We start from the raw sequence: 13,791 nt of genomic DNA, 5'->3' as shown, positions 1-13,791 counted from the left end.
GAATGGCAGATTTTATCCTTTTTTATGGCCGAATAATATACCATTGTATATGTATACCACATCTTCTTTATCCATTCATCTATTGATGGACACTTGGGCTGCTTCCATAGTTTAGCTATTGTAAATACTGCTGCAATAAACAGGGGCACACGTATCTCTTTGAATTAGTGTTTTTGTATTTTTTTGGTAAATACCAAGTAGTGTGATTACTGGGTCATAGGGTAGATTTATTTTTAATATTTTGAGGAACCTACATATTGTTTTTCACAGTAGCTGCAACAGTTTGCATTCCCACCAGGAGAGCATGAGGGTTCCTTTTTCTCCACATCCTCACCAATGCTTGTTGTTTCTAGTGTTTTGATTTTAGCCATTCTGACAGGTATGAGGTGTTATCTCTTTGTACTTTTGATTTGTATTTCCCTGATGATAAGTGATGTTGAACATCTTTTCATGTGTCTGTTGACCATCTGGATATCTTCTTTGGAGAATATCTGTTCATGTCTTCTGCCCATTTAAACAAATAATTTGTTTTTTGGATGTTCTATCAGTTCTTTATATATTTTGGATACTCATCCTTTTTTTGATATGGCATTTGCAAATATCTTCTCCCATTCACTAGGGTGCTTTTTAGTTTTGTTGTTTCCTTCACTGTTCAGAAACTTCATTTTGATATAATCCTAATAGAGGGCTTACTTTGGCTGCACATATACTAAAATTGGAACAATGCAGAGATTAGCATGGCCCCTTTGCAAGGATGACACACAGATTAATGTATAGTCCTAATAGTTTATTTGTGCTCTTATTTCTCTTACCTCAGGAGACATATCTAGAAAAGTGTTTCTACAGCCTATGTCAGAAAAATTGCCTGTGTTCTCTTCAAGGGTTTTTAGGATTTCAGATCTCACATTTATGCCTTTAGTCCATTTTGAGTTTATTTTTGTGTATGGTCTAGTTTCATTTTGTTTTTGGTTTTTGTTTTTGTTTCTGTTTTTTGCAGGTAGGTGCCTAGTCTTCCCAGCACTATTTGTTGAAGAGACTATCTTTTTCCCCATTGTATATTCTTTCCTCCTTTGTTGAAGAATAATTGATCATATAGTTGTGGTTTACTTCCAGTTTTCTATTCTGTTGATCTATGTCTATTTTTATGCTGGTACCATACTGTTATAATTACTACCACTTTGTAATATAACTTGAAGTCTGGAATTGTGATACCTCTGGTTTGTTTTTTGTTTTTTTTTTTGTTTTGTTTTTTTCAAGATTTCTTTGGCTATTCAAGGTCTTGTGGTGCCATACAAATTTTAGGATTGTTTGTTCTAGTTCTGTGAAGAATGCTGTTGGTATTTTGATAGGGGTTGCATTAAATTTGTATATTGCTTTGGGTAAATAGTATAGACATTTTAACCGTATTTATTCTTCCATCCCATGAAGATTGAATGTCTTTTTATTTCTTTGCATTGTCTTAAATTTCTTTCATCAGTATTTTATAGTTTTCAGAGTAAAGATCTTTCACCTCTTTGGTTAAGTTTATTTCTAGATATTTCATTGTTTTTGGCACAATTATAAATGGGATTATTATCTGAATTTCAATTTCTGCTGCTTCATTATTAGTCTTTCGGGATGCAACCAATTTCTGTACGTTGCTTTTGTATCCAGTGACCTTACTGAATTAATTTATTAGTTCTGGTAGGTTTTTGGTGGAGTCTTTAGGGTTTTCTATAGATACATAGTCATCTGCAAGTCGAGTTTTACTTCTTCCTTACCAATTTGGATGCCTTTTATTTCTTTATGTTGTCTGATTGCTGTGGCTAAGACTTCCAGTATTTTGTTGAATGAAAGTGGTGAGAGTGGACATCCTTGTCTTGTACCTGACCTTAGGGGAAAAGCTCTCAGTTTTTCATCATTAAGTATATTACCTGTGGACTCTTCATACAAAGCCTTTATTATGTTGAGGTATGTTCCCTCTAGACCTATTTTGCAGAGGGTTGTTTTGGTTTTTTTTTTTTTTTATCATGAATAGATGTTGTACTAAAGTCTGAATAGTCTTGAAGAAGCTGCCTCAATTCTGTTCTCTTTCATGCAAGCACCTGTCATTTGTGGAATCTAACATAGAAAACAGTTGTCAAAGGATTCTAAGAAATATTTTCCAGAATTCCTAACTCTTAGGGGAGCACAGAAGTGGGAAGCTGAATTGTCAGTAGACAGTGTAGCATAGTTCATTATTTTAGGTACTGAGGATCCATATATACCATTTTATTTTATTTTATTTATTTATTTTTTTTTAAGATTTTATTTATTTATTTGACAGAGAGAGATTACAAGTAGGCAGAGAGGCAGGCAGAGAGAGAGAGGAGGAAGCAGGCTCCCTGCTGAGCAGAGAGCCCGATGCGGGACTCGATCCCAGGATCCTGAGATCATGACCTGAGCCGAAGGCAGCGGCTTAACCCACTGAGCCACCCAGGCGCCCCATACATATATACCATTTTACTCACATTTAGTTTCCAAACAATGATAGTGATGATAATAATGCTTATACCTAATGTGCTGTGACTATCTCTCTTACAAAGATGCCTTATCATCTAAAACCCAAAGTCTTATCAGTCATTTTTTTTGTCTATATGATGGTCATCCTTTTTCTTTTTCAGTCATGATCCCCCGTTAATATCCTATAAATTAAAAGCAAAATATGAGGTTAACTATCATCAACTCTTCCTATATGGAAGAGCACAGGAAGGGAAGAGAGGAGAAGAAAGAAACTAACAAGTATACATATATACAGAATAAACCAAGGGGAAAATATGCCTAGCTGTTAAGATCTTGTTTCTTAACTGGTGGTCAGTTGGTTCTTTATCTGATGACTCAAACCTTTACTCTTAGGTGTGTGAATTAATACTGGTCCTGACTTAATGGTATTGCTGTAGTCTTCCCTTAACTTCTACTATGTAACATCAAAGTATTAAGGGACACCATATTCAGAATAAGTGTTAAGTTCATAGAGGAACTGCTACCCCCTCCATGATGGGACAACATAATCAACTGTTAATGAGTGACTGGCTAGTGCCCCTGAAAAACAGTGCGATATTATGAACTTAGCATTGGTCACAGTTTTAGGTAGATTCCGCAATCACCAGCAGGAGAGGCCAGATTTGCCTTGGTGAGAAGTCCCTGTTGTAGAGCCTGTGCGTACCTTCCATCTCTGCCACCATGGCCATTTTGTTTATGAGTCCATTGAACAAACACTTGATGAATAGACTGAAAGATATCTAGTCTTTTGTCAGTGGTTCCCATTGGCTAAACCTAACCAAAAACCAGAAACTGAGGCAGCCTGATGATGTAGCTCACACTAGTCAGAGGAGGAGGAGAAAGATGGAAAGAGGATCTGGAGAAGGAAACAAAAGCTACGTGGTGTGTTCTCCATTGTTGTACGTCAGGTAAGATCTCTGCTTAACAGATCTAGACAAATTTTTTTTTAAAGGATTTGTGGGCATGTTTTATTGTTACTATCATTATCATTATTATTGCTACTGTTTTTTAAAAGATTTTATTTATTTATTTGACAGAGATCACAAGTAGGCAGAGAGGCAGACAGAGAGAGAGGAAGGGAAGCAGACTCCCTGTTGAGCAGACAGCCTGATGAGCTAGATCCCAGGGCCCTGGGATCATGACCTGAGCTGAATGCAGAGGCTTTAACTCACTGAGCCACCCAGGCACCCCATCATCACTGCTATTTTTAAATAAACTCTATACTCAGCATGGCGCTTGAACTCATGACCCCATGATAAAGAGTCACACGCTCTACTGACTAAGCCAGCCAGGCCTCCCAACTTTTTTTTTTTCTGTTAAGGCTTTTATAGACATTTGTTTTACTTCTATGGAGATCATGAACAATTAGTCAGTGACAAGGATGCCTATAGCTCAAACCATCCTGATTAACATACAAGACTTGTATCCTATTTCCCTAACCATGACTATACTGTCTCAGGCATTTATATGTTGCCCTTTAGCCCCTGCTACCCTGAGATCCCATTTTTCCCATTGAGATCAAGAAGTCTTGAAAAATGGCTAGCACATACAGTATGCTCAGTAAATCCTGTTAACTGCATACAGATTTTGTGAGTTACATATTGTTATCTCCTGTGTATGTATTTTGTTGGAGTCAACTGCCTTACCTTTCTGGCTGTATTTTATCAGTTCTCTCCTCTAGATCTTAGAATGATTCCTTAATGCCTAATATCAGTCTTAGTCAGATGTATTACTTTCAAGTCCAAAAGCTTAGTTGTTGGATGGCCTAAGCATCAACTCATAGGAGAAGCAGCACCTGCAATGTTCTTCAATGCCTCCATCTCAGAAGTTATATTTTCAGCTGTGAAAAGTGTGAATTTTTTCATGTCTCTGACAAAATCAGAACTTAGAGGATGTGGAAAGGTGGCAGGGAAGTAAACATAAGACTAAAGGAGTCCTGAGACTTGGGTTCAAACTTAGTTCTGCCCTTTGGGCGCCTGTATTTGCTTCCTAGGCTGTTGTAGCAGATGACCGTAAAATGGCTTAAAACAGAATTTTGTTCTATATGGCAAGGTATGTGGTGATTGGAGGGTGTGGGATGGGGAAGTCCCTGATGGGCAGTTCCCGATTGGGAAATTCCTGGATGGAGAGTTTCAGTTCCTGGCGGTGAGGTGGAGGCTGCAGTGAGGGTGGCGGGAAAGTCCACCATCTTGGAGAGGATTGGCGGGAAGATCCGCCATTTTGGAGCCCCAGTTTCCCAGCTGGCCCACAACTTAGCTCCAACACAAGGCCGAGTGAGGGAAAGTGCCAATGGTGGGGGTTGGAAGGGCTGGTATAAGAGGAGAGAAGCAAGTCTAAGGAGTACCTTACCCAGGGGTAACAGAGGGGAACTGGGAAAAGGTGACATCTGAGAAGATATAGGAAGTTCTTGTTTGTTTGTTTAAGATTTTATTTCTTTATTTGAGAGAGAGAGAGAGCACACATGCAAGCACAAGTCAGAGAAGAAGAATCTCAAGCAGGCTCCATGCCCAGCAAGGAGCCCAATGTGGGGCTCAGTCCCAGAATCCTAGTATCATGATGGGAGCCAAAGGCAGACACTTAACCCACTGAGCCACCCAAGTGCCCCGATACAGGAAGTTCTTTGGTAGAACATAGTGGTGCTGGACATCAGTGGGTCATCTAAATGGAAATGACTTTCAGGTTTTGGGGAAGACAGGAGCATGGAAGAAGACTTCTTAAGGTCAGGGTTAGAGAGAGGAACTGGATGTCCTCTCCAGGAAGCAGGAGGTATAGTAAGCTGTTGAGTTCACTGAGGGCCTGAATGCAGAGCCAGCAGAGCACCGAGTCCTAATGCCATATCCCTCAGGTGACTGCCTGTGGCTTGATGATTTGCATTATCTACAACCAGTATAGTTGTGATTAGCAGGAATATCTTAAAGGTCCAAAAAGCTCTAAAAAATCTATATGACTCTACTAGATAATCTGCTCCAAGCCCCCAGATAACAGCTATTTTATGACCCTGGCTGGCGCCAAGGACTTGAGATGGAATTGGGTAAGAGAGGAACAGGGGAAGGCCTACCTGTACTCTTCCTTGGTACTTTGATTTCTTCAGTCATTCTCTTGGAAGCAGAATAATTTCTAGAGCTGTTCTCTTAGCTGATAACAGGATCATATAACCACCCAACATTAACTCAGCCAATGATTAAAAGTTGGAATTTTCAGTCTCTTGAAATTTTCAGTCTCTCAGCCTTTCCTCTTAATATAATTCTTTCATTTTAAACAAAGTTTCAGCATTTTCTCCAGAGGTAGCTAAATGACATAAGCACTATGTTAATACTGGCAGACCCAACCTTAGAGCTCAAGAAAAGGTCACCCACATGGGAAGATTTCAGGAGTTCCTGAAAGATCCTGGTGTTCAAAGCTATCTAGCTCCTTTCCTTACAGCATGATTCCTTCTGTCTTCATTATTTAAAAAAAAAAAGTTCCCTTTTAAAAATATTTAAGTATAGATGACACACAATGTTAGTTTCAGGTGTACAATGTAGTGATTCATCAACTCCATATGTTATGCTATGTTCATCACAAGTGTAGCTTTCATCTGTCACCATGCAACACTATTATAATACCACTGACTCTATTCCCTATGCTGTACCTTTCATCTCTATGACTTCCATAACGGGAAGCCTGTACCTCCCACCCCCTCCTCACTCATTTTGCCCATCCCTTCCATCTTCCTCTGTCAACCATCAGTTTGTTCTCTGTATTTATGGGTCTGTCTCTGCTCTGTTTGGTCATTTGTTTTTTGTTTGTTTGTTTTTGGTTTATTCCATATAGAAGTGAGATCATATGGTATTTATCTTCTCTGACTTATTTCACTCTAGGTCCATCCATGTTGTCACAAATGACAAGATATCATTCTTTTATGGCTGAGTAATATGCCATTGTAGGTATATACACACACATATATATGTGTATATGTGTATATATGCATATGTGTGTATATATATATGTATATACACATCTTCATCCATTCATCTGTGGATGGACACTTGGGCTGCTTCCATATCTTAGCTGTTTTTAATAATGCTGCAGTAAACATAGGGGTGCGTGTATCTCTTTGAATTAGTGTTTTTGTATTCTTTGGATAAATACTGAGTAGTGAAATCCTGAATCATATGGTAGTTCTATTTTTAATTTTTTGAGGAAACGCCATTCCATTTTCCATAGTGGCTGCACCAATTTGCATTCCCACGAGAAATGCATGAGGGTTCCTTTTTCTCCATCTCCTCATCAACACTTGTTCTTTCTTGTCTTTTTGATTCTGGCCATTCTGACAGGTGTGAGATGATATCTCATTGTGGTTCTGATTTGCATTCCCTGATGATTAGTGATATTGAGCATCTTTTCATGTGTTTCTTGGCTATCTATATATCTTCTTTGGAAAAATCTTTTCAGGTCCTCTGCCCATTTTTTATTTGGATTGGGGGGGGCGTTGAGTTCTTCGTTATTAACTATTTACTATCCTATTTATTATCCAATTATTAACTATTAACTATCCAATAAGTATCAAGTATCTGCTGTGTAACAGCCTAAGAAGCACTGTGCATTTGTCGGAGCCAAGTGCTTTGGTTGGTTTGTTTGTGTGTTTGTTTCAACTGGGTTACTAGTCTGCTGGAAAGGCTTTCCGTCTATTTGGCAGATAGCTGAGGACATCACAGAGAAGAATGGAATCTTTCTGGGGGAGAGATAGGAGCAAAAAGGCCTTCTTTGTGTCACCTGACCTGTAGACAGTTTAAACAACCATTAAAAAAAAGTTTGAAATTGAACTTCTAGAAGTGAAAACACAAATCTAGAATGAAAGTACACTGAATGGGATTAATAGAAGCTTAGACATTGTAGGAGAAAAGATTAGTAAACTTGAACACACAGCAATAGAAACTATCTAAAATAAAACAGAGAAGGGGGAAAGACTAAAAGAAAGAGAAAGAGAACAATATTAGAGATCCCTGGGCTATCATCAAGTGGCCTAATATACGTATAATTGGAGTCCTAGAAAGAAGGGATATATGAGAGAGGCAAAAAAAAAATATTTGAAGATACACTATTTTAAAAATCTTATCTTTTTAAAAAAGATTTTGTGTATTCGAGAGAGAAAGAGGAAGCACGAGTGGCAGGCAGAGGGAGAGGGACCCTGGGATCACAACCTGATCCAAAGGCAGACACTTAACCCACTGAGCCACCCAGGCACCCCTAAAAATTATATCTTAAAGTATATTTCATTGAGCTTCATTTTTTGGTATACAGAAACACTGTTGATTTTTGTATTTTGTTTTTGCATATTCTTATGGAAATCATTCCCACCATCAATGGGTGAGAAGTCCACTTGCTCTGAAAACCCATTAGTATCTGGTATGGTTCTTGGCTATCCTGTAAACAGCTCTCTCATATAGAACCAGTCACCTTTTAAGTGAAAAATCTAGCATCTTTTTCTCATTTGCATGCTACCTGATTTTATACATCACTGAATATCATTGATCTCTCCTCCTTCTTACAGATTATATCTCTTTCTCACTTTTCCTCCTAGCTCACCAATTGCTTCTACTAAGTCTGCTCTCTCTTCTAGCTGTCCTATCAGAGTAACTATTCCGACTTCCTTGAGGATGGTGGGAAGCCTGGCAGGGTCAGGTGGGCATAGCAGGATAGGTGGGTGGGTATGAGCTGTACAAGTTCCCTGGGGGGAGGTCTGGAAGAACATCTCAGACTTGACTACGTTACATGTGAATGCAAATCCCTAGTGAAGAATTTTAGGCAGTGCATCCTTGGTAAGAGCTCCCTTGTTCCTCTCATTAGGGTCTGAGTGTCCTATCTGCAGCTGAAGAAGCTACATTTTTTGTGTCCTCAAATTCCTACTGAAATTATTAAAAGAATGTATAAATAGGAACAAATTATATCAGCATAGGAAGTCCATGATCAGCATTAACTGTATACTAGAAACCAGGAAAAACTGTTGCTAACAACAGAACCTAGGACTTGGCTTGAAAAGGCCACTGGAGCTAGAGTCACGATTCTTCCCACAGAGAGAAGCACCTTATCTGGGAAGACTTTACTGCCTGTCAGAACAGTGTTATCTCTAACTCTTAGAGATAAGAGTTCTGGAAGGAAGAAGTTGAGGGTGGGTTGAAGGGCCATTTGATATCTCACCTTACTGTTTTCATTGACCTTTGGCTTTGGATATCCACCCTTACTGGAAGCAGATCAGATGTTTTCAGTTGTCTGAAATGGGTAGAGGAAACAGATATTTGGATACTCCATGGAGAAAGCATTCTTTTCTAAGGTAACACATTCATCACAACTCAGCAGTTAAGCACTGGGCCCATTCTGGTTTAGCTTCCCTTCTCACTCTACCTGCGCTCATGGCTCTCAGAGCTGGTCATTGCCAGGTTCACAGAGTCTGTGCCACCATTCATAGGTTTGCTGGCCTCCATCTGATAGACTTTTCTCTTGCTTTCCAGGGTTTTCCACCTTCTATTTGGCTTTCCACTTTGGCTTATTGATAACGTTTTTGCTTTTCAGATTCAGTCGTTCTTTTTTAAGCTAGAGCAGCAAAGAATCAGCCTGGGCCACAATGCCAATAGCACTGGAGATGGATTTTCTGAAAGTCATCCTAACTTTTCCATTCTAACTACTAAATGCTGGTACCCCAGGCCTTTCTATAGCTCTGTCTCCCTTAGTTGGGAGTTTCCACACCCTGTGGATAAGGTCATTGAGAAAATGCGCGAACACCTTTTCTGCTAAGCCTGACCTGTAATGCTCTGTTCAGCTAGCACTACCTACCACCTTTACCCTACTCTTTCTTGCTCTGTCAGTTGAGGCTACAGGCAGTAAGCATGAGAGAGTGCTATTGTTAGTCCATATTGGAAAAGCCTCCCATACACATACCTGGAGAATTTATCAGTGGGTACATACTTCATAGCAAGCTACGGCCAAGGTATTACGTTTCACCATTTATCAGATAGATTTCCTCTCAGTTCAGCTTTCAGATAGAACAGTTACTAATCCTTCAAATTGTACCATTATATAAAGAGCTAGGTAGTATTAACAATACCCCAGCTAAAAACAAACAAACAAACAAAAAAACCCAATATCCCAGGCTAAGCAGGATACCAAGACTATGAACTACCACATCCCTGTGCCCTGCTTCTCAGTTGGTTTAAGAGTGTGAGAGTTTTCTCTCTTCCTTTGCAATGCCCCTTATGACTTTTTTTTCCCCCACAAGAGAGGTCCAATTTCAACTTAATATTCCAGGATCAGGTTGTTAATACATTCTGCTAAAATGATTGTTCTTTTTTTAAGATTTTATTTATTTGACAGACAGAGATCACAAGTAGGCCGAGAGGCAGGCAGAGAGAGGAGGGAAGCAGGCTCCCTGCTGAGCAGAGAGCCGAATGCGGGGCTCCATCCCAGACCCTGGGATCATGACTGAGCCAAAGGCAGAGGTTTTAACCCACTGAGCCACCCAGGAACCCCTAAAGTGATTGTTCTTAACTGATTTCTGGTGGTACCTGTAAAGTTTTTTCCGGCGAGATAAACACAACACCAGGCAAAGTGGGTGCAAGATTTATTAAAAACACTCTCCAGCGAAGTTTCAGGGCTCAGGAGAAGGGGAGCCGAGAAAGTTGCACCGGGAGGAGGTGGGCACCCTCGGGCGAGGTTCCGCGACTCTGGAAAGCAGAGTGGCGGAAGTCGCGCCCAAGGCAGGGAGGAGGGGGCTTTTAAGGGGTCTTGGAGGAAGCTCAGTGGTCTTTTGGAAGTTTCCCTTATTTGGATATCTCGCCTGCTCGTCGGGATCCCATTGGTCCACAGGAGCCCGGGGCGGGGGTCTCAGATTCCTGCTTGGGCCTTTGTTCTCCTGTCCGAGCTCAGGTTCTGTGGCAGGAATTTTCGCCATCTTTAGTAGCCCTTCCTGCCAGCCCAACATTCTGACCTTTTGCTTAATATAATGGTGTCAGGGGCGTCGACTGGGTTCTGGCTACTTCCTGCTGACAGGGGGCGTCGTCATAGGGGTAGTCGGAAGTGGGCAGGTGAGAGTAGGCCTGGAGGAGGAGTTGACGGATATTTGGGCAAGTTCTTGTAGGCGACCCTGCAAGTACCGGAAAAGACAGGGAGCAACTGAGATTAGAAGGAGGATTATGCATACAGGTCCCGCCAGAGGGAGCAGCCAGGTTACCCAGTTGTAGGGGTCCAGGCCCCAGGAGGACATGTCTCGCTGCCGTGCTTGGATCCGATTCCTGAGTTCTTTGATCTTGGAAGTAACTATACCTGATTGGTTAACAAAGTAACAACATTCTTCATTTAAGAATAGGCCGGTCCCCCCTTTTTCGGCGGTCAGAAGGTCTAAGGCCCGTCGCTTCTGTAGAGCTAAGGCTGCTAGGCTGGTGATTTGCGTCTGTAGGGCTGTGAGGAAGTCAGCAACCCGTTCCGTGTCATCATTCAGGGCTTGGGAGAGTTCGTCAAGAAAGTCTATGAAGTTCCTATACCCGCTGTTCCAGTTGCCACCCCTGTGGCTGGCTACTCCTGCCATTATGAATGGGAGGAAGGCAGCCCTTCCTGCACGGTGTTGGGGGAATAGGATGGATAGCAACTGGGATTCAGAGTAGATGGTGGTAGAAGGAGATAGGAGAATGAATATACAGCCCAGGGAGTCATTAGTGGTCAGGCAGCGATAGGTTCCCTGAGGGCACGAGAGAAATATTCCCGAGGGAGTACAGTACAGGAGGGAGGAGTTAGTGATGTTGGCAGCTGCTGTGGTAAGGGGGGAGGACACATTAATAATAGGTATGTTTCCCCCATGCAGCCAATATGGACCGTATTATTTGTGGCCCTGAAGTTGGGGAGTGGCCAGTCAATAGGGAGGGGTATCCCTACAATGTAGAGTGAGGTAAGGTAGATAGGATAAAAGAGGCGGGGAAATGGCCGGAAGGCTATGATTTATAAGAAAGGGCTGGCTGTGTAGTAATTCAAATGGCCTTAAGCCCGAAGGCCCGCGGGGCGTAGCCAGGAGTCTGGTGAGAGCCCTAGGCAGAAGTGTAGGCCAGGAAAGAAAGGGTTTCTAGGGTAGGTTTGGTGAGTTGGGCTTTGAGCAGCCTGTTGGCCTTTTCTACCTTACCGATGACTGTGGGTGGTATGGGATGTGAAGTTTCCAGGTTATGTTGAGGCTCTCAGCTACCTGTTGGGTTACACTGGAGATGAAGGCGGGTCCGTTGTCCAACTGGAGGGTTCGGGGCAATCCGAAACTCGGGATGATGTGCTCGATGAGTATTGTAGCCACCAGGTCCGCTGTTTCCTGAGCCGTGGGGTATGCCTCGATCCAGCCTGTGAATGTATCAACCAACGTTAATAGGTAGCGAAAGGTTTTATGGCGAGGCATGTGAGTGAAGTCCAGTTGCCAGTCTTCCCCCGGCTGATGGCCTCGGAGCTGATGGTTAGGCCCTGGTCTGCGGATTCACGGAGGAACAGGTTTTGCAAGCTCTGTGGACAACTTTAATTACCTTAGATAAGGAAGGATGATAGAACAGTGGCTGAAGAAATTAGTGGAGAGCCTATGGGCCACTATGGAGGGATTGGTGGATGTCAGTAATCAAGGTGTGCACCAGATTGCCTGGCAGGGCAATCCTGTCCTGAATGTAGATCCACCCCTTATCTGGCAAGGGTGTAGGCAGTAAAGCTGCAGGGTTTAAGCAGGGGGGAGGTAGAGAGAGAGAGATGCGAGTTTTCTAGGAATAGCAGATGGAATAGCTGGAGATGAGGAGGAGTCAGATGGGCCAGGGATCGGTGGCTAAGGTCTGTGAGTCGGCGGAGAGTAGACCATGATTTGATAGAGGGGGTGACTTGATATCCCTTGGCCCCCCAGAAAGTTAAGTAGGGTGGAGGTGTCGTCTTGGGAGACCAAGAGGGAGGGGCTACAGAGGAGGAGGTCATCCACATATTGCAGTAGAGTACTGGCCTTAAGGATGCACTGCTGTAAATCTGTAGTCAAGGCCTGGCCAAAAATGTGAGGGCTGTCCCTGAACCCCTGGGGTAGAACAGTCCAAGTTAGTTGTCCAGAAGCGTGCCTGTCGGGATCCTCCCACGTGAAGGCAAAGAGAAAATAAGAATCAGGGTGCAGGGGGATAGTGAAAAAGGCGTCTTTTAGATCCAGTACAGTAAAGTGAGAGGTGTTTGGGGAATGCGAGACAATAGGGTGTAGGGGCACGGCCTCGTTGATAAGCCTAAGGTCTGATACCAGTCGATAAGCACCTGAGGGCTTGTGTACTGGGAGGATGGGGTGTTACAGGGGGAAATGATGGGGATCAGGAGTCCCTGACATTAAAGCTGTTCTATGATAGGTTTCAGGCCCCGGTGGTGGGCTAAGGAAATAGGAAACTGAGCTCAAGAGGGAAACTTAAGAGTTATCCTGAAGCTGTACTTTAACCTGGGTAAGGTGGGAAGCAATGATGGGCTCTGAGATGTCCCACACCTGAGGATCTACAGTAGGTAGGTCATCTGGAGTGAGGGTCGAGGGAGTGGAGAGGTGTAGGATGAGACAGGTTGAGGTGGATAGAGGGGAGAAAGGGGAGAAGCAGATAGTTGCCCTTAGTTTACTGTCTCGGGGGGTCCCCCACGTTGAGGCGCCGAAGATACCCCGAGGTTAGGGCAGTCGGATTTCCAGTGGCCCATCAAATGGCATTGAGGGCAAGGCCGAGTTGGCGGCTTTGGATTGGGGCACTGGCGAGCCCAATGTCCCTCAGCCCCGCATTTGAAACAGGCCCCCGGGGGGGGGGTGCGGTTGGTTGCCCCTCTCTCCTGGCTCCCAGAGCCGGCCGGCCGCAGGGCTGCTACCAAGGCTTGGGTCTGCAACTGAACCTTTTGCTGGAGTCTGGCTTGTCGTTTAAGCTCAGCCGCCTCCTCACGGGAATTAAAAACCTTAAATGCCATTTTCACCAAGTCAGAAATGGGGGTCTGAGGGCCCTCCTCAGCCTTCTTTAACTTTCTCGGTATATCCGGCGCTGATCGAGAGAGAAAATGAGTAGCCAGTACCGTGGCCCCTGCAGGAGAGGCGGGGTCCAAGCGAGTGTACTGGGTTAAGGCCTCGGTCAATCGGTTAAGAAACATAGCGGGGTTTTCATCAGGGGCCTGGACAATTTCCCTAATCTTGTTGTAATTAACGGCCTTATTAGAGGCTGCCCGCATGCCGGCTATGAGACATTGGACCATGCGGTCGCGGCGCCGGCGGCCATCTTGGCCATCCTGATA

General features: G+C 43.2%; 1 non-coding gene across 1 annotated transcript; it reads left to right on the top strand.

Moving 5' to 3' along the window:
- Positions 1–685: 685 nt before the first annotated feature.
- LOC122894904 lies at positions 686–789 on the top strand. The gene has a single exon (XR_006381904.1). It is a non-coding gene; the product is annotated as a U6 spliceosomal RNA (small nuclear RNA).
- The last annotated feature ends 13,002 nt before the right edge of the window (positions 790–13,791 follow it).

This window comes from Neovison vison, chromosome 13 (assembly GCF_020171115.1).
Source record: "Neovison vison isolate M4711 chromosome 13, ASM_NN_V1, whole genome shotgun sequence".
NCBI lineage: Eukaryota > Metazoa > Chordata > Mammalia > Carnivora > Mustelidae > Neogale > Neogale vison.
This window is presented reverse-complemented; position numbering and strand designations above follow the sequence as displayed.